Source organism: Festucalex cinctus, chromosome 9, assembly GCF_051991245.1.
Source record: "Festucalex cinctus isolate MCC-2025b chromosome 9, RoL_Fcin_1.0, whole genome shotgun sequence".
NCBI classification, from domain to species: Eukaryota; Metazoa; Chordata; class Actinopteri; order Syngnathiformes; family Syngnathidae; genus Festucalex; species Festucalex cinctus.
Genome location: NC_135419.1, coordinates 1366408 through 1388215, shown reverse-complemented (window position 1 = coordinate 1388215; position 21808 = coordinate 1366408). Strand labels below are relative to the sequence as shown.

Below are 21808 nucleotides of genomic sequence, written 5' to 3'. Positions count from 1 at the left end.
TTTGTTTTTGTTGGGTTTTGAGTTTGTCATGTTTATGTTCTGCTTTTCTTGTCTTCCCTAGTCTCGTTAAGCCTTGCCATGTCCACCTGTGTTTGCCTGCCCTTCCTCATGTGTCAACCAATCAGCTCCCCCTTCCACTTGTGTCTTGCCCAGCTGTGTCTCGTCGTGTGTAATTAGTGTGTGTACTTAGTCATCGGTTTTCGTTTCAGTTCTTGTCGGTTCATTTTTCCTGTTTCCCTACGTTCTTGCTGGCCATAGTTAAGTCTACTCTTGTATAGTTTTTCCTGTCGGTATTTTGTTATTCTTTGTCACCAAGCCTGTTTGCCACTTTAGTTTTTTGTTTGATTAAATTGACTCCTTTTGAGCACCTCTGCCTCCCTGACTCGTTCCACCTCCTGCACTTGGGTCCACCACCACGCTTCCGAGCCCTGACAAGCAAATGATTGAATATCTCCAGCGTCTTCGGATATCCACTGACGATCCTTTTGTAAACGTGAAATGAAGAAATATTACATGAAAAGAAAAACGAATAAAGCAAATCTTGAGGTGGATGTTTCAAAACATAATTTTAGATGGATTATAAAACGTAATTGAAGGTTGATTGCTGGTCAACTAAAATTTAGATTAAATTCTTGTGAATTTTTAAAAAAGGTCATTGAATTTGAGCTAACTGTATTACATTCCTGAGTGAACCGTTATCATCAATAAACCTGTTTTATTGTATTGTTTTGAGTCTCTTAATTCTGAAATAATGGTTGACATATACGTATATGTTTAGGCAGGGATGTCCAAACTACGGCCCGGGGGCCATTTGCGGCCCGCCGTCCATTTTTCAGTGGCCCGCGACATATGCTAAAAATGGCATTTGACTCGGTTCAAACCGAAATAAAATAAAAGTGAAAATGCTTTAAAAAAAACAACGAAAACTAACAAACTACATTTTATGTTTGCAAAACTAACTAAAACTAACTGTAATTATAGCAAACATCTCCATCGTTTTAGTCTTTAATTAATTTAATGCATGAGCCTTTGGATATGATTTTAAATGTGATTTTTAGTAGATATTTTTTAATATAAACTGGAATAATAACTTTTGAATGTCACACAGAAGTGACGTCATCTAGCAGCAGCCAATAGAAAAGCACCTTCAGATGACGTCGCTCCCATGGGGTTTTGTTAAATACTGCGCATAATTAATACACATTAAAAAAAAAAAAAAAAAAAAAAACTAATACTAATACTGAAACTAACAAACTAAACTAAAACTAATCATTTTTTTAAAGAACTAAACTAACAGAACCACCCTGAAAACTAATAAAAATCTAACTAAAAAGAAAAATTCCAAAACTATAATAACCCTACTTCCATATTACAAATAAATTGGTTTATATACTGTAGCATTTTTCTATTTTTAGGACTAAACACAATTTCTCTTCATAACATTATGTGGCCCTTGCGTCCTTGTGGCCCTCAAATGAAAAAGTTTGGACACCCCTGCGTTAAGGGAAGCGCACTTTCCTTTAACTCGGACGTCTTAACAAGCAATAGTTAGGCAGAGGATGAGACTGAAGGGGGCGGAACTGGAGGATAAAAAGGCAGGAAAAAGTCATGTTAAAAGCAGAGTGGCACATATTTCCCTTGGTGACATTTTCTGAACGAGAATCCCGTCCTCGCTCGTGTCTCTTTTCTTTTTTTTTCTCTCGGCGCAAGTCACCTGTCCGCGCGCACGTCCACGCTTGATTTTTACAGGATTATCAAGCGTCCAGGCTCATCCAGACAGGTAGATAGAAGTGTATCCGCTTATCTGGGGAGTATGACTTCTTGTCCTTACGTGGCCTTAAAGGATTGCGGTTAACTCGTGCAGCTTTACTCCTTCAATCGAATACCACGAAAAAAGTAAACAATGCGCTGCAGTTGTTGGGTTTTGCGGAATGTCAGTCAACTGCGACAGCAAACTACTTTCTATTTGCTGGAAGGTGATTGTGACATTCAAGGGCAAGAACAAAATAGCTTGGAAAATACTTTGACTGAGGCAGAACACATTATCATCTGTGTGTTTATGATCTCCCCTCTGCAGTAAATGGCAGTAGGTTTCTTTCTCTTTTTTTTTTCTTTTTTTTTTTCTTTTGAAAGATTGGCTGTAACTGTCCAAGCAGCAGAAGTGAATTATCATCTTGAGTCTTCCCCTCTTTGACAATATTTTCAATGACACCATATAAATATGGCTGTAGAAAGTCTAATTCTGGTATTTTTTTTTTTTTTTTTTTTTTTTTTTGCACAAAGTAATACAAATTGTGTTTTGACACCATCCATCTTCTTTTGTTTTGATGATACAAGAATGCTATCACAGTGCAGTAATGGTATCGCATACATTAACAAAAGTCTATTTTTGCCCCTAAATGTTCAAAGTGGAGATTAGCATCTGTTTTTGGAGCCACATTTTCAGTTATTATATTCACTTGTGAGTACATTTAAATATGTTGCTAACTTTGTACTGTGACAAGAAACTTGTTGAGAGGGTTATAATTTGCATGTGACTCGTTTTTGTTTGGTCATTTTGATGTCGTACGAACACACTCTGACATAAATTTTCACCCGAATAATGAATTGGACCAGAAATCTGCCTAATGATGCTGGATGATGCTTGAAACATCTACATTATAAATTGTCTCGTCTCACACACTTAGACTAGGCAGAGTCAAATACTGAGGAACTGGTGAGTAACCGGAGTAACTTATTATTTTTTTTATGTCAACTATACTCGAATCTGGTAAAGCTCAAGCAAACAGTTGGATGGATATTAACTCATTCACTCGCCGCCATTGTCACATTTCGCAATCCCGGCTGTTTTACTGGATTTTGACTGATTTTGCAAGACCCACAGAATATTCTGTTCAATTGCTATAAAGTTATAAAGCTAAGTTTCATCAGTTTTCACAAATCAATTTAATATTGTAAGTAATTGAGCTTTTTTTCGACATGGCCCTGGTTGATCTCCTTTGCTCTGCTGCCACCTGCTGGCCGTTTGTGTAATAACTACCATTTCTGCACCCGTTCTTTGCAGTTGAGAGGCTGCATCAAAGCCTTCTGTATGCTCTAGCATAAAAAAAAACAAAAAACAAAAAACAAACGTATAAATACGTCTTTGGGACACGTACAACATTTAAAAAAAACAACATATTTACACATCATTGGGAGCAAATGAGTTAAATATCAGTGCAAATTACAACCACAATACGAAACACAATATTCAGTCAACATGTGGTCATCATTTTCTTTGTAAATGACTGTCATGTGTCATATTCGGACACAATTCCGTGCATTTATAAAATATTGGAGGCTTTGTGTCAGAAAGGAAAAAAAAAAAAGTCACGATAAGGAGGTCAGGTAGGTGAATGAGAGTAAATTGCGTCTGCCTGCTATGTGACACATTTGCAACCCTCGTCTGACTTCGCATCAATCTTAGGATGGCAAAGTTGGCCGACGAGTTTCAGTCTCACTGAAATATTACAACACTCACAAATCTAGCATCTTATGATGTCTGCTTAGAATGCAATCAATCCTTAGCTAGTCAATTGCTACATTTCCATTTCAAATATAAGTATTACACGTTAATAAATAACATCTAGAGTTTTATTTCGTGTGGTTTTGAACTGATGTCAAGCCTAAAGGAAATAAATACGTTGTCCACGATTGTCATTATTTCATTACCTAATTCATTTTCAAAGTAATTGTTATTGTGCTATCGTGCGGGTTTCTTTTTGAGCTCTTCCTTCTATCTGCCGCACGCACCCCCCACACACACTTTCAGACTGTATTGTTAAAATACATCGTGCCGTGTCAGCAATAGTGACATGTTATTAACTGGAAGAAGAGCGCCTGTTGGCATCTAGCCACGACTGCGTGCTTTGCTCGGGTTCGATAGTCGCTTGTAACAAGACTGCTGACGCGAAGTCCACGGCGAGCTGCCTGGCTCGTGTGCGTCCGCGTACGACACCAACGCTTTGTGTAATCGAGGTGCAGGTTAAGGCAGAGCTATGCTGAATCAAATGACATTATTAAAATGGTGAAGCATGTGGACAGACAAAAAAAAAAAAAAAAAAAAATCAGATTAGCTCATTTACTCCCAATAACGTATAAATACGTTTTGTTTTTTTAATGTTCTAAGTGTCCCAAAGACGTATTTAGACGTCTTCCAAATCACTCTTGTTCTTCCTGGAATTGTTGGTTACTGAGGACTAATAGGACTTTGGAGCAGAAGGAAATGAGAAGCATGTGCGTGCTTCATTCTTAACTCATTTGCTCCCAATAACGTGTAAATACGTGTTTTGTTTTTTCTATGTTGTAAGTGTCCTAAAGACATATTAAATACATTTTTGTTTTTTTTTATGCTAGAGCATACAGAAGGCTTTAATGCAGCCTTTCAACTGCAAAGAACGGTTGCAGAAATGGTAGTTATTACACAAACGGCCAGCTGGTGGCAGCAGAGCAAAGGAGATCAACCAGTGCCATCTAGAAAAAAAAGCTCAATTACTTTTTTTAAATAGATTAAATTAGATTAAATAGAATAGAATTTTAAATAATTTGTGCAAACTGATTAAACTTAGCTCTCTTTTAATGCTAATTGCTGCAAAACGGAAACAAGATAGAAACATACTTTTTTTTCCCGATGAAAGAAGAGACTTTAATCTTTCTTTTGATAGGTTCCATGCTTTTATAGCAATAGAAGACAATATTCTGTGGGCCTTGCAAAATCAGTCCAAATCCAGTCAAACAGCCGGGAGCGAACGGGATTGCGAAATGTGAAAATGGCGGCGAGTGAATGAGTTAGACGGAACGGTGGTGGGGAGCATGACGACGGCAGAGGGGAAGTTGCGAGGAGCGCACCTGCGGCTAACGGTGAGCGCGAGTGATAACGGTTACGGGCTGATCATTACCACTCCCATAAATGTCGAGTACTGCAGTTAGCAATCGCCCTTACTGATGTTAATGTTAAGTGCTTCAGTCATGCTAATTCGATTTGCCCTGACAGCTATGACGGAATTCTGGAAGCAGAGAGCGTTTGCCGTACGATAAGTGACTGCGCTGACACCCCTTTGGCTCGTTAAAAGAGCTCTCCATTTTATTTAATTAACAGTGTTGACGCGGAGTATCATGTTGGCACTCCGGCGCGGCTGCCAAACGCTTTCATTAGTGAGAAATCAATGTTATACAGTAAACCTGTTGTTAACGTTCACGGCCGCTGGACAAGCAAAATCTTCACGGTGGGCTTTGTGGTACGATTACGTTCACGTTTTTAGAGGGCAGCAGCAGTTGTCGGGGCAACGACGTAGGGAATAAAATGGCTGCATGGCTCAGTGGTAGAGTAGTCGTCTCCCAACCAAAAAAATGCAATACAAAAAGTTGATTGAATTTTCACAAAAAAATATTTTATTTATTTATTTATTTTTTAAACCAAAAGATTCTTAAAAAAAAAAAAAAAAAATGGTAGAGATTCAATGTCAGTTACCCATGAGAAACAAGGAGAAAAAAATAATAAAAAATCCCAGAAAAAAATAAATATGCACGTTTGTGTGTTCCGGACTGCAATTATGCAGCGATTGTACAGCACCTCCAAAATACAATTTTGAGTGAGATGATTTTTGTAAAATGAGTTCTTGCACTTAATGTTGGATTCTTGTTTACCAGTTTTCTGCCATCCCTGAATGATTTATTTATTTTTTTTTATGCAAGAGAGCCCTTTTGCACTGCAGAACAAAAGAAAACAGTATGTGGTAGTTTGCTTCAAACCTTTTGTTTTGAGTGAAGATATCAGATCTTTTATGCATGAATCGAAAAGTCAATAATGCAGCGTATTCAGAGCATGTATTTTGACAGTATGCATGTATTTTGTCTGTATTTTATTTTTATTTTATTTGGTCAAACAAAATGTTAGGAAGTGCATGATCCTTTGTGGCCCTCCAGTAGCTGAGATATAAAATGGTGCAAGCCCCCCCCAGTATTTGACCGTCAAAAATGTTTCATGACGATGAGTAAAATCACAATGGATGCCGCCATAAATGTTAAATGACGTTAACTAAGTTTTTTTATTTATTTATTTATTTTTTTTATTAATGTTAAGTGCAACGTCTAAGTGCAGCGCTGCCTGGTCAATGGGTTGTGGAATCAAAAGCAACCACAAACGATGGCAGATGGCCTCATTGTATCTCTTTTCAATGGGCTGCTTGGTGGGTGCATACAGTTGTCCTGATCAAAATGGTATTTTTATATTCATATTTGTGTCTTCTGGATAATTTTATCACTATCAAAATCAGAAGGTATCAAATTTGCCACAAATCGTATTTAAAGTTTAGAATCTACTCATTGTGTTGACTCCTAACTCATTCAATGCCTGCCCAGTTCAAATGAATCGTTTGACGTCTATAGCCGTCGATGAGTTAACAAGCCTTCCTTTTTATTTAGCCGCGTCTGTGAATACCTAAACTTGCAATATCGTCAACAGGTGGAGCAGAAACATCCCAGTGGGACTCTCGTGCACGGCTGGGCTGTCAGAGCCTTCAAGTCGCATTGACAGCAACTTACCACAAAAGCACTCAACGCGCTCGCCGAGGTCTTCTGTGGTGCGCCCCGAAAGAGAGAAATTCTCTCAAAGGGCGTCTGGAGTATTTCACATGCGTGACCTCCGTGAGTCTCGTCCATTCAGATTGACAACAGGAGAAAAAAAAAGAAAAGAAAAAAGCATGTTAGTAAGGTGACTGACTGAGCGCCAGTAAAGTGGTGGACGGTGTCCACATTTCATCACTCGGAATAGTAAATCTTACTTGCAAGGGAGTTTAGTTTGGTTCAAATAGTGTGATTCTGTTGAAGAGAATGAATACGGTAGTTTGTATTTGTATGTCTGCACGGTTGCTGCCTGGGGCGAGCCAAAACGTGTCCGACGCGATCGTCGATGGGGTTGTGGGGTGTGCGGACGTTAGAATTGTTTTTGCCATTCGTTGTTGATACACGTCCATGTAATGATTTATGGCCATCTGTCCAAGATGGTAGTTTGATGCCCCATCAGAAACGATCATCCACAGAGGTGGGTTGGATTGAAGTTTGAGGTAACAGATACGATATTATCACCATATGAAGGTCACGATACGATAACTATCACGATATTGTGGGGGTATTGGTGATATTTTTAAAAAAAAAGTCAATATAGTAAAAAAACAAACAAAAACGTGCTCATACTAAAAAAAAAAAAAAAAAAAAGAGCACAATATTGTGTGTTTTTTACATAACAGCAATGCATATAAACCACCTACAATCTCTAATAACAATATTGAGACTCTTACTTGCTTTTTTTTTGCTATTTTGCTTTTTTTTTCGAGGGAAAAAGAAAATAGAGAAAAAAAGACAAAAAGAGGCTCTTACTTGCTAATGCAAGCACACATTGATCGCTTCACAAGCAAATTCGGTTCCCCTTCATCTGACGATTAGCATCGATTTTAAACATAGAAGGCCAAAACATCCCTCATGAAAATTAAATTGCACTAATAAAATAGCCACTAGAGGGTGCTAGAACTGCACAAATGGAAATCAACGTGACTTTTTTTTTTTTTTAACAGATGTGTTCCTTTTAAATATTGTGAACATGACGACGCCGATATTGTGGCAGTTTTAATATCACAATATCATGACATTGCCCTTATCGTGACATCCCTGGTAACAGAAGCGTTTTCTGCTTGATAGACGTGTTTCGTGTATTGCTTGGCCAAACTGGTTGTGGTGCAGCCCATTGAAAAATGTTCAGTGCTGGATTTCACTATGATTCATCTGTCTTTCCTTTGACCTTTCCTCTGGTCTCCTGACCTTCTGAACTTCACGACTCTGGCGAGACTCTGAAGTATCTGATTAAGGTGATTTTTATTTGGTTTTAGGTGAACGAAAGGGTACAAATTCACACGGATTACCGCTTTAAATTAAAGCATTTAATAAACATCTGCTTATGACATTCAGAATATTTGTTAATGTCAAACTATTGGGGTCATTTTGTTCCCGAATTTTAAATTATGCAAGTAATTGCATGTAAGGAAAAAACAGGAGAATGAGCATGTGGGTAAACATTTTTGAAGACGTCCTCATAACATGAAATGCCGAAAAGATTAACACATAACAGATGCTCTTTAAATTCAGCAAGCAAAAATGTTCAGATTTTTTTTAATTAAGCGATTAATCGTGATTAATCAAAATTCTAAAATGTGATTCATCTCATTAAAAAAAAGTAATCGTTTGACAGCGCTAATAAAAAGTAACGCGCTAAAAAAAATAAATAAAAAATAAAAGAACCCTGACCTTTACTTTTTGTGTTTAAGTACCATTTACATTCTTATTAATGACCATAATCTACGTGCAGACATTATCCAGTCTATTTCTGAGATTAAGAACGGGCTGAACCCAGATGTGCTGTAAATCTGGAAGTTTGTTCATGAGGTTGGTGGGTTGAGGGAAAAAATGAGTACAATATAATAACCGCTGGTGCTCATTTGAGAATTAAAATTGTGTGTATGTATGATGAAAGTTTCGTTAATGAGGATGAACTGGCTCTCTGAGTTCAACAATAACTCTCATGTGCCCCAAAACGAAATTCAATTTGACACCCCCGTGTCTAACTCTCTTTGGCATGTAATGAATCTGAAATAATTTTAGAATACGCATTTTCGGAGCAATTTTTGCAGTATTGTGAATAAACATGCTTTCACAATTAAATGAGTTTTAGTGGCAAGGGATCTTTTCAATGACCACTAATAAGTTCAATAATGTATTTTCTTTGCAAATTGCTCAAGATATTATTATTATTATTATTACTATTATTATTATTTTTATTATTATTATTATCATCATCATTACTCTTGAAATTGGTTTTAGTTAACTGATTCGCTCGCCGCCATTTTCACATTTCGCAATCCCGTTCGCTCTCGACTGTTTTACTGAATTTTGACTGATTTTGCAAGGCCCACAGAATATTGTGTTCAATTGCTATAAAAGCATGGAACCGATCAAAAGAAAGATGAACTCATTAGCTCCCAAAGACGTCTAAATATGTTCTATTTTAAATATTACCAGTGTCCCAAAGACGTATTTATACGTTTTTTAAATGATTTTTTGTTTTTTTATTTTTTTATGCTCGAGCATACAGAAGGCTTTGATGCAGCCTCTGAACTGAAGCTAACGGTTGAAACAATGGTAGTTATTACAAAAACGGCCAGCAGGTGGCAGCAGAGTATAAGAGATCAACCATGGCCATGTTGCAACAAGCCGTTTTCCCCCACAGTTTTAAACAGATTTATGCATAATGATGAAACTGATCTATATTCTAATGCTAATTGCTACAAAACGGAAACAAATAGAAATATATATACCCCCCCACGAATCAAAACAAAATCAGTCAAAATTGAGCTTCAGTAAAAATGGCTGGGAGTGGATGAGTTAATATTTCCTTAATCGTCTCCATACAGTGTTAGCAACCTGAGGCCACGAGGCCATACGCATTAAATTAGTGAACAGGTGTTTAATGGAGTCTGGACAAAGAGATTTTGACCTTTGCACTTAATATCCATTTATTACACGCACACATGCGCACGCACACAAATGATGGATCGATCTCAACACCAGGTCGCCTTTTTCTGTTTTTTTTTTTAGCCAGTTTTGTGTGCACGTGTGTTGTGAATGCGTGTTGGCGTGTGTTGATGTGCAGGACAGCAAGGCCCAGTAATGAGCAACAATATGGTTTAGTTCAGGATTTCCACCTGTCCACTTCATTAAAATGTCGGAGGTCCCGGTGTTATTATCTCCCTGTTGCGGATGAACGCGCTGACATTTCACACCTGTCGCCCAATATTTCATTTTATCATTCATTTCCCTTAAGCGTGCTTTATTTCTGTTTATATGTTGTTGTTCAATTTGCTGTATTTAAGAATATATTTTATTTGACTGTATTTTGCCAAGTAAAATTAGAAAACATAAGTTAGCAATCAGCGGAGGGCTCATAGTTACTGAATTTATATGCAAGCAATCGAGAGGCACAGCATGTTTTTCTCTGCACTCGTAGGCTCGTTGAGACGAGTAGTTTTAAAGGAGTGACATACATATTTATCAATGGGTAAATTGAGTAACTAATTTAGATGCCTCAACAAAGATGTAGCTATAGAACAAGAGGATAAGGTCATCAAAAAGCTAGTGAGAACTACGTGTGGGCTACGGGATCCATCGATACGGGCTGTTCGCTCCATCTATGACCGGCGTCAACTTTACGCATTAAGTTGAATTTGTTTTCCCGTGAGAGCTGGGCTCCTCCTCCATCACCAATTATGTTCATAACTTTTAACTCATTTGCTCCCAATGACGTGTAAATACGTTTAAAAAAAATGTTTTAAGTGTCCCAAAGACGTATTTATACGTTTTTTTTGTTTTGTTTTTTTAATGCGAGAGCATACAGAAGGCTTTTTGATGCAGCCTCTGAACTGCAAAAAACGGTTGCCGAAATGGTAGTTATTACACAAACGGCCAGCAGGTGGCAGCAGAGCAAATGAGATCAACCAGGGCCATCTAGAAAAAAAGCTAAATTACTTACAATTTTAAATAATTTGTAAAAACTGATGAAACTTAGCTCTCTACTAATGCTAATTGCTGCAAAACGGAAACAGATAGAAACATACTTATTTTTTTCCTGATGAAAGAAGAGACTTTCATCTTTCTTTTCTTTTATAGCAACATAACACAATATTCTGTGGGCCTTGCAAAATCAGTCAAAATCCAGTAAAACAGCAAACGGGATTGCGAAAATGTGAACATGGCGGCGAGTGAATGAGTTAAGGACGAAATTTCTCGGTGCAGCAGAAACGTTGAAGCGATTCGGTTTCGGTGGTCTCAGTATTCCGTCTGCTTTTTTGACAATCAGCACATCCAATCTGAGGCCGCATTCCTCGGTTTAAAAACAGTGAAGTTGATCATGAAATCTTGCCCCCAAGTGGAGTTCAAATATCTTGTAAGTCTTGTTCAGCGAATGACGGCCGAATGAATCGAGAGATTTGACGATTGCAGCATTTGCAATGATGTCATCTCCGCATTGGTCTGCTGTGGTGAGGGAGCAAATCAAGTCGACATTTAAAAGCATTTCAAAACAAATACTGACAAACATTTTTTTCAAAACAAGGTACCGAAATAAAATCGTATGGACACCAGAAACAACTCAGCATGTTCACACGTCTAAATTCCAACTACACACTTGAGCTTTTGTTGACCCTAAAGCAAACTCGGTTTGTAACTCTACACTTGCATTTCCCTGGAGATTTGCCCGTAAAAAGGGTTTATTTCTGTACATACCATTTAGTTTGGCCTGGATTGACTCGCTATCCCCTCCGCAGACTTAAAAGGCAGCGAACACGCCAGTGGCTGCGGAAAACCTTTTTTGTTTTCGCTCTTTGATGAAATCTCCAAGCTTTGACTTCAGTTTTCATTTATGATGGTTGAGTTTGTGCAATTGTCCGGCATGTGGGATTTTTGTCGTTGCGTGCCCTGCTTCCTGTTAAAAGGCAGATGGGATAGGTTCCAGCTCACCCACGACCCTAGTGGGGATAAACAGTACACAAAATGTCCGATTCTGTTCTATTCTATTCTGTTCCGATCCATTGTTATGTACATGCATAATTCACCCAAATCAAAGGTGCCAAACTTTTTCATTTGAGGGCCACATACAGAAAATGAGAAGGGCCCAAGGGCCACATCATGTTATGAAGAGAAATTGTTTAGTCCTAAAATTTGTACAAATAATTTATCTGTGCTTTTGAATATTTAGAAAAATGCTACAATATAGAAACCAATTTATTATAGTTTTGAAATTCTCATTTTAGTTAGTTTTTATTTCGTTAGTTCTTTAAAAAAACAAAATGCTTAGTTTTATTTTATTTTTTTATTTTTTATTTTTTTGTATTACTTGTGCACAATATATATAAAAAAAAGAACCATGGGAGCAACGTCATCTTTTGGTGCTTTTCTATTGGCTGCTGCTAGATGGCGTCACTTCTGTGTGACATACTTTCAAACTTGTCATTATTCCGGTTGATATCAAAAATCAATCTATAAAAAAAAATCACATTTAAAATCATCCCCAAAGGCTCGTGCATTAAATTAATTACCAAAGACTAAAACGAAGGACATGTTTGCTATAATTATAGTTAGTAGTTAGTTTTGTAAACATAAAATATAGTTTCAGGTAGTTTTCCTTTTTTAAAAAGCATTTTTGTTTTTGTTTTATGTCAGTAACAATATTGTTTTTTGGAATTTTTGTTTTAGTATTTTCATTAGTTTTAGTGAACTAAAATAACCTTTAATGGCGCCTGTTTTTCGATACCCTCCCTAAGTTCTTACTTTGACCATCTCCAAACATTTTTGTTTTTGTTTATTTTATTTGAACAGAGTCGAATGCCATTTTTAGCGTATGTCGCGGGCCACTGAAAAATGGACGGCGGGCCGCAAATGGCCCCCGGGCCGTAGTTTGGACACCATCGATTTAGATAATTTTTCTGTGCAAGCAAATCATCTGGATCTACTTAATGCATCTCGGCCAAATCTTAAGAAGAAAGGAATGAACCATCTTTATTGGTTATGTACGCACATAAAGGTGAAATTTGGCAGATTTCACCACCAGAATCATCTCAGTCAAAACTTTATGAAGCCGTTTACATTCACTGGTAACGTATTGCACTGCACTGCATTTTGTCACGGTAATAAGATTGTGGCAACATAATTACAATTTAAACAGGTAACTTAATGAAGAGGCAACGCAATATTAAAGGCTCTCGCCTCTCAATCTGTTTTTCTTGATCAATATAATATCCCAATAGATCATCATCATCTACGTCATTTAAAAAAGGAGAGCAAAACTAATTAGAATTGGTCAAGGGTGACTTGAAAAGATAAACATCACCAGCACAGTATCGTGTAATTCTCTGTACTCTTCAAACAATGCCAAAGCTGATTAAAATAAACTCATTTAAAAAAAAAAGAGAGAATTTGCTCCATTTTCTTGGGTCGCTTCTGCCCGTCTTTCCTTTTCTCTCTCTTCGAAACAAATCATGTTTCAAGCCGTGTAATATTTACTATCAGCCAGGTAGGAAATAAAGCTGCGTATGTTTCAACATTCTTGCTATGTAGTATTGAAAATGGTTATTGGATTTATGTAAATGGAGCAGAACGTTAGTCTAGTGGAGTCTGACACACTTTGTGAGGTTCAGGGTTTGTTCACGGTGGTTGTTTGCATGTCCTCCGCGTGCTTTTGTGGGGTGACACAAGGAAGCCCAGAATTCCCGATCCCAATCGACTTCCTCCACCTCTTCTGGAGGGTTTCCAGGTCTTCCTAGGCCAACCAGGTGACATCGTCATAAACCCTGAAATGCGGGAAACTGCCTTTTTCCGTTCGCCTCTTTCATAAAAAAAAAAGAGGTCATTTAAGCTATCGGTCAGTTACCATAGTAACACAGTCCATGAACCTAACCTGGTCGGTAGCAGTTGTATCATACTGAATCTCAATTTTTTTTTCTGTCCCCGCCTTCTTTCAACCACACACAACATTTCATTTCCTCATTCACTCAGTCCGCTGCGGCAAGTCTTTGCGTAAAGTCCACTTTTGTCACCAACATGGCACGTCCTTTTGACAACGACCGTATTGATGAATGACCGCATTGTTGCGCATGGAATTAAATATTCGTTGTGAGATTATCGGAGATATGGCCAAAAAAATAAAATCTCGATATTTGCAGTCATTCAGGACAATTACGATTTTAATCGATTTTAACCGAAATAAATCCAATAAACATTTACTTAAAGGTTTCATTTATTCAAAATGTGCAAAATGTTCAGACACCAGTAGCGTAATCTGATTCTAGATCAGTTTTAACACAAAATTGCATTACATAAAAGCATTTGGATGTAACAGAACATAAGAACAACAGCTTTTAATTATCCAGAAGACAAAATTCGATTTCACGATTTAGCAAATTTTCAATGATTCGATTTTTTTTAAATAACGATGTATCGATTTAATTCGATTTATTGCCCAGCCCTAGCACATAAATATCCTGGCATATCCGGAGAGTGATCTTTTTTTTAGCGGTACCGTTTCACATCACAGTCTATCATCTACATACACAACTTAATCCGTCCTTACATTTATTTTATTTTATTTTACGTCCTTTATTAGAAAGTGCATGTTCAGTTGGGCTCCTGAATGACATTTATCTTCAATCTAAGAGGAAAGCATCAATACGAATATTGATTGTGTTCAGACGTTTTTGTTGTTGTTGTTGTTGTTCTCTGGTTTTCTTGTAAGCTTCACTAGATCTGCTGTACTGATTGATATTGTCTTTGCATTTTGCCAGCCAAGAGAACACCATTTTTGTTTGTTTGTTTGTTTACAAAGTGACACTGTCAGCCAGGAGACACTCACTGGCCTCGTCCTTCCACGACTCTTGACAACGCGTCTCACATGAGAGCAAGCAGACGCAGTTTGAACGGCGACATTTCGCGACGACGTTACCAAGCAATCGCCACTTGTGCGTTTCTCTTTGGCCCACGTCAAACAGATTGTTCAGTCACAGAAAAGCGATTAAGTGAGAGTTGCGCATTACCAGGGCCACGGCCAACGGCTCAAATTCATATCCTCGTGTCTGCTTGGATGCATTCTGGGATGAACAAGTCCTCTGACCTCAATTTAGACTTTGTGTCTTCAGTTCGGTCTGTAAACACCCACACGCGCGCGTACACAAGTCCTTGGGTGGCTGTCGATTGAGTCGGAACTTCAAAGAACCATATCAGCACTTTGCAGTTCTTAACTAGTTCCACTTTTATTTTACACTCTACTTTGTCTTGCCTTGCACACTATTAGCCAGTTTTCAAAAGCAGCATATAATAATTGTGTATCCCTTTATGCTAAAGCTATAACAGAGCATGTAGCAACGCCTTTTCTCATCTTAAATTTTGTTGGCACGCTGGATGAGTGTCAGTGGTTAGCATATCCACCTCACCGTTCAGAAGTTGTGATCTGGACTCCGACCTTCCTGGACACCACTTCACATTCTTGTTGGGTCATGTTTGGGCAGAACCTGACGTTGTGCGTTTGGATCGTTTTCAGTGTAGGATTTATTGATTTTAATTCATTCGGTGCCATTGACGGCTATACACGTCAAAGATGCATTTTTTTACTGGGCTGGCAGTGAGTGAGTTAAATGACATATAAAATATAGTCTCTCTCGCTCGCTCTCTCATAGCTCAGTATTATCTTTGTAGTGGAAGCTTTTTTGGCGCATCTCTGGTTACGATGTGCCGGTTTAACAGATAATTTAGTCAATGAGAGTATTATCATTGCTCAAGCCCTCCCAGTCATCAGCCTAACCTTAACAAGTGTATTACACAGTTAATCTTCGCTTACTTTTTAGTCCCCACAAGCTCCTGAAATGTAACCACAATGAGTAATAATAATTCAAATTGTAATTGTAATCTTTACAGAAAGACTTCTGTCTGTCTGTCTGTCTGTGTGTGTTTTGAGGGTTTAAGCGTCCAGGTTAGCCGATGTCAGTGTCTCTGTAACATTTAATCCATGTGTTGGGTGAAGGGTGACCATGCTTGCGTTGTGTCTCGCACAGCATTGACTCCTGCTGTAAGCCGCTTTTCACCCCAATTTAACACCAATCGTCCTTTTCACAACGCTGTCTCAACATCCCCAAATGCAACCTCTGCAGCGCATTCTTGCGTCAAGCAAACCCGACCGCTCTTCCAAATCACCGTTGTTCTTGCTGGAATTGTTGGTTGCTGAGGACTAATAAGACTTTGGAGCAGAAGGAAATGAGAAGCATGTGCGTGCTTCATTCTTAACTCATTTGCTCCCAATAACGTGTAAATACGTTTTTTTTATGTTTTAAGTGTCACAAAGACGTATTTATACGTTTTTTTTTTTTTAATGTTATGCTAGAGCATACAGAAGGCTTTGATGCAGCCTCTCAACTGCAAAGAACGGTTGCAGAAATGGTAGTTATTACACAAACGGCCAGCAGGTGGCAGCAGAGCAAAGGAGATCAACCAGGGCCATGTTGAAAAAAGCTCAATTACTTACAATTTGAAATAGATTTGTGAAAACTGATGAAACTTAGCTCTATTCTAATGCTAATTGCTGCAAAACGGAAACAGATAGAAACATACTTTTTTTTTTCCTGATGAAAGAAGAGACTTTAATCTTTCTTTTGATAGGTTCCATGTTTTTATAGCAATAGAACACAATATTCTGTGGGCCTTGCAAAATCAGTCCAAATCCAGTCAAACAGCCGGGAGCGAACGGGATTGCGAAATGTGAAAACACCAATGAAGTGAATTAAGAAAACATTTTGTTGTTTTAGATAAAAGTACACGTTAAATATAGCCTTGATTGTCAGTGGCTGAGCTTTCCAGTGTGTCGCGCGTCTTTGTGACTGTGAAGGCTCTCGGAAGTGTGCGGCCTCTAATTGGCCACTGTAAGCGAGTTTCCTGCAGCGACTCGGGCTGACTGCTGGGGAAGGAAGGCACATGCTCTTGCACACCAGCGCACACACACACACACATACACACACATAAACAGAGATGAGGCTCAAATTAATGATGACAATAACGTCAAGCGCAGAAACGATCCAAGTGACAGAAATAGAGAATGAAACAAGAGCAGGTGAGAGCATTTTTATTGATTTGACGCCGTGTCTCACCTTTCATGTGCAAATTTCAACTTGAAGTGGTACACAAGCAAATAATGAAAGGCACACTGAATATTATAGTTCAAAGAAAAAATGTAGTTTTTGTTTGAGATCTTTTCATTATGTTAACCCTGTTACATTGACTTCTCTGTAATTTTTTGGGGAAAAAACATAACATGCTATATACTGAATAGAACAAGCAACAATAAAATAAAAAGAACATTTGACAGAAAAAAAAAAAAATATATATATATATATATATATATACACACACACCGTATTTTCCGCACTATAAGGCGCACTGCATTATAAGGCACACCTTCAATGAATGACATATTTTCAAACTTTTTCCATATATAAGGCGCTACAGTAGAGGCTTGGGTTACGTTATGCATCCATTAGATGGTGCTGCGCTAAAGGGAATGTCAACAAAGCAGTCAGATAGGTCAGTCAAACTTTATTAATAGATTACAAACCATATTTCCGACAACTCCATTCACTCCCAAAATGAATAAACAGCCGTTTTATTATTTTCTCTGAGGTAAAATATTAGTATTAGCTAGCGATCCAAGATGGCGGGATCTTCTGCGCATGCGCATCACCGATCGTGCAGGGTCACCGAGACCTGTTGCGGCTCAATATTGATCCATATATAAGGCCATATATGGTCAGTTTTTCAACAAATTGAAGGTTTTTAGGTGCGCCTTATAGTGCGGAAAATACGGTGTGTGTACATATATATATATATATATATATAAATTTTTTTTTTAGATCAACAAGATCTCTGACTGTGACTGTGTCCGTCCGTCCACACAGATATGAAGTGCTGCTGCTGTATGCAATATGCAGTTATGCAGAAAAAAAAAAAAAAAAGGAAATTTTTCCCAGGTGCTGCAACCCTTCTGCACGAAAACAAAGACAGCACCCACTCATTCATGGGCACATGCTTCCTCGCCTGACCTATTTAAATGATCAAACCCACGCCTGCTGAAGAGCGGGGGGGCTTTACAAAGAACCCGAGGGGGCTATGAGTGTGAATTTGTGACTATGATACCGGAGTGAGTTCCACCTCCAGGAGTAACAACACTCACTTATGACAGACTTCCAAAGGGCAGATTGAGGGGGTAGGAAGGAAGTCGGGCTTATAAGATCATCATACAGGTCCATTAAAATGGATGATGTCACTGAACATTCACTCGGAGTTCAGGTATGTGTCGTGTGCACACTCGCCGCGTTTCTTCTTCATTTAAAAGTCAGACAGCGCTCCCATGCATATTGCATATGCACAGAAAAGCAAGTGCGTGTCATCTGTTATTTGCACACGTGTGCATGTTTGAGTGCACATCTTCTATAGTTGTTCATGTTTATACATCGGCCGACCACGTGCATATTTCAATGAGAGCCCATACAGATTGATTTTATATATAACCGAACACTTTTATATGTACGTATTATTTGACATGGGTGTACAGAAGTGTTCAATAATGTAGAATTCCACTGCATCAGATCTGTTTCTAAACGTTTAACTAGCGTCATGACATTTGGCTACACCGCTTACAAACTGCTCTGGCATTAATAAACACGTCGTTAGATGAATACTGTGTCAATCAGCATTGAGATTTACTACCTTTTGCAAATGCGGAATGGTTGCTCCAGTGCTCGTATTGGAGCTCATTAGATTTTGCAAGCAGTCATAATATTGTCATTTCGGTTTGTGGTAGCACATTAGTCCAACTTGTATCACTACCAAAATGGAGATTGTTTTACAAATACAGCACGTGCTGTACTTAACTCATTCACTCGCCGCCATTTTCACATTTCGCAATCCCGTTCGCTCCCGGCTGTTTTACTGGATTTGGACTGATTTTGCAAGGCCCACAGAATATTGTGTTTATGGCTATAAAAGTATAAGAAAGATTAAATCTCTTCTTTCATCAGAAAAAAAAAGTATATTTCTATCTGTTTCCGTTTTGCAGCAATTAGCATTAGAAGAGAGCTAAGTTTCATCAGTTTTCACAAATCTATTTAAAATTGTAAGTAATTGAGCTTTTTTTTCTACATGGCCCTGGTTGATCTCCTTTGCTCTGCTGCCTCCTGCTGGCCGTTTTTGTAATAACTACCATTTCTGCAACCGTTCTTTGCAGTTGAGAGGCTGCATCAAAGCCTTCTGTATGCTCTAGCATAAAAAACAAAAAAAACGTATAAATACGTCTTTGGGACACTTAAACCATTACAAAAAAACGTATTTACACGTTATTGGGAGCAAATGAGTTAAGGGGTGGCTTTTTGTATGCATTAGAAACTCTTCTTTGTATCTCATCATTCACCATTTTTTCTTCTTTGTTGTCTTTACTTTCTGCCTTTGTTTTTGTCTTCATGTCACCAGTGTTCTCGTATTCCTTCCCGCCGCGCCAATACAACTCAACTATATTTATAGAGCACTTTAAATACAAGTTATCTTCCTCCTTTTATCCGATTGTGTTTTCACTTATGTCTTTACTCGCAAGCGCTGCTTCGACCATCTTGCCTCCCTCCTCATTTCCAACTCTACTTTTCGTTCGGTTACCGTCTGCTCCCTTTTCTATTCTGACCACCGCCATTGCCTCTCCCACCCCTCCGTTCTTTATCGTTTTATCATCTTTGTATACTTTTGCAGCAAATAGGGAGAGAGAGTGTGTAATCGCAAGCTGTCCGATTAAGATCTCGCCGTGCCATCGCTGAACCATGAGATGATTTATTGATATTTTGCAAGCGTTTTCTGGGGATGAGAATGTCTTGATTTTATCCCTGATCTAACTAGGCAACTTGGGGATTAACAGCCCCTTTCATCTAAAACATGCTGTAGGGCTCTTTGTTTAAAAAAAAAAAAATCCTAACACTTCCAAGTGGCAGATCAGTTTGCTAAATATTTGTGGGTCACATACTGAAATGTCTTGGGAAACATTCAGTTTAGAACATTACAAAAAACATTGTTTGCTGTTAAAGACTTTGATAATTGAATGGCAAAATATATCAGCATTGTACAATACAAGACAGCTACAGAAAACACTAGATATCCCTTGGAGGGGGAAAAAAAAAAAAAAAAAAAAAGTACTCCAGATAATTTCTTCACAGAACATTTGTCGACATGATTATTCTATTTACATGATTACTTATGGCTAAAATCCACAAACTGAATGTTAAACATTCATGCGGCTACATTGTACTGCTTTTGCTGTTTGGGGTCAAAGGAGAATTGGAGCCTAACCCAGCTGACTTTAGGTGCGAGGCAAAAATATATGTGGTATTGTTACATTGTGTGTGGTTGGACTCAAATGCAGGAAAGCATGGATGCAGGAGGAACTAAAAAAAAAAAAAAACTACAAAAGAACCAAATCAAGGTACTTGGGTACAAGTTGTAAAATGCCTGAAGTTCTCTTGTATTTAACACATTTGTTCCTGGTGTTTTGTGGTGTGTATAAATTAGATTTTTAGTCTACTTATTTATGTATTTATCTCTTTATTCACTCACCTACTTCTTATTAAAAAAAGAAACAACTTGTATTCGTACTTCAAAATGTTTGTTTTGTTCTTGTTTACTGCAATACTGATATTTATGTTTATGTACATCACTTTGTATATACAGCAATGCCTGTTCTTAAAGTGCTTTATAAATAAAGTTGAGTTGAGTTGAGGTAAAACAAGTACTGTCTCAGATATTCTCCATTTTTGATACTGTAAATGTATGCCGAGAAATTTTTCTATCGGCTATCCAGTAATATATTCAGATCAGTGGTTCGTCTTCTTCGCTGATTCTTCTTCTACACTTTCCTTTAACTCCCTGTGGCTGCGCTACAGCGCCACTCCAGACTTGGCATATATATTACAGCCGTTAAACGTCCTCAGCGTCTTCTTTCGGACACACGCAATGTCTTGAAACGTTTCTGCCTGTGCAAGATTTGTCCATGTGAACAGCGCCTGAAATACAAACAACTGATGAGACAACGAGAGACACCAGAACAAGACACTTGTGGCTCAGGGATCTGATTGGAGGACACAAGGGCTACAACGTATCAAAACCAAAATCCGCAAAAAAACAAAAGGTGACAGATATGCGGTCATTGAGACATCGAAATTGCCTTTAGAATTTGAGAATGATGAAGAGTTGTCTGTTGTTTGGTGATCCGATAGGATAGGATAGGGTGGACTCACAATTTTACAAACATTTCATCAAGCATGTGTTTGGTTAAAGATAAATATTTAAGGAAATACCGCTATTGAGTCTCAAATTGCCCTCTTAATTTATTTAAAAAAAATAAATAAAAAAAATTTCTTCATTGCATGTGCCACCACCTGAAATCATTGTTTGTTCCCAGCTGTCCTGCCATCTGCCTGATAAATGAGCCGATGCTAAAGTAAGAGCCCACAAACTAAACTTCTTGTATTTTGCCCTCAAAACTGCCCAAACGTAAATGTCCAATACGCCATTTGTGTTCATTGCACCATTTCAATCTGTTTCTGACACACGGGATAAGATGTCACTCAAGATAGATGTTGAAGTTGGACCGACGTCCCGTATGGCATTGTGTCATTTTTTTTACGTGCGCGTATCAGAGGAAGCTCATCCCTCGGGCTGTGCCGTTGAATTTTCCATCGTTCACCTCCGCTGCGTTCACTCTTGCTTTTTGAGTCGGATACGTGTACGTGAACATTGTAAAACCAAAAACTGCAGCGACCCAAAACAATCTGCGGAGGATATTTTGAAATATAGCTTGCAGGCTTGCACATCATCAGCTTCTAAGCTGGCAGACGTTTGGACTCTGCTGCTGTAAGTGAGTCTGAACTTCGAAGAAGAGACGAGTCTGAAGGAGTGCTGATCTGTTTACTGAGAGGATTATTATTGGAACTTTCATGTGAAGCACAACATGTTCGGGCTAAATTAACATTTTGTTTTGGAATCCGGACCACACTTCTCTGTTGGTCTCTCAGCCTCCTAATCATCTATACCAAAGAAATTACCTTTCTTCCCATTGTTTATTTCGTTCTGTTTTGTATTATTACTCTGAATGATA

General features: G+C 38.2%; 1 protein-coding gene across 5 annotated transcripts in view; it reads left to right on the top strand.

Moving 5' to 3' along the window:
- The window catches only part of il1rapl2 (interleukin 1 receptor accessory protein-like 2), a 251713-nt gene that overhangs the window by 119830 nt on the left and 110075 nt on the right, over positions 1 to 21808 (top strand). The window lies entirely within an intron of this gene.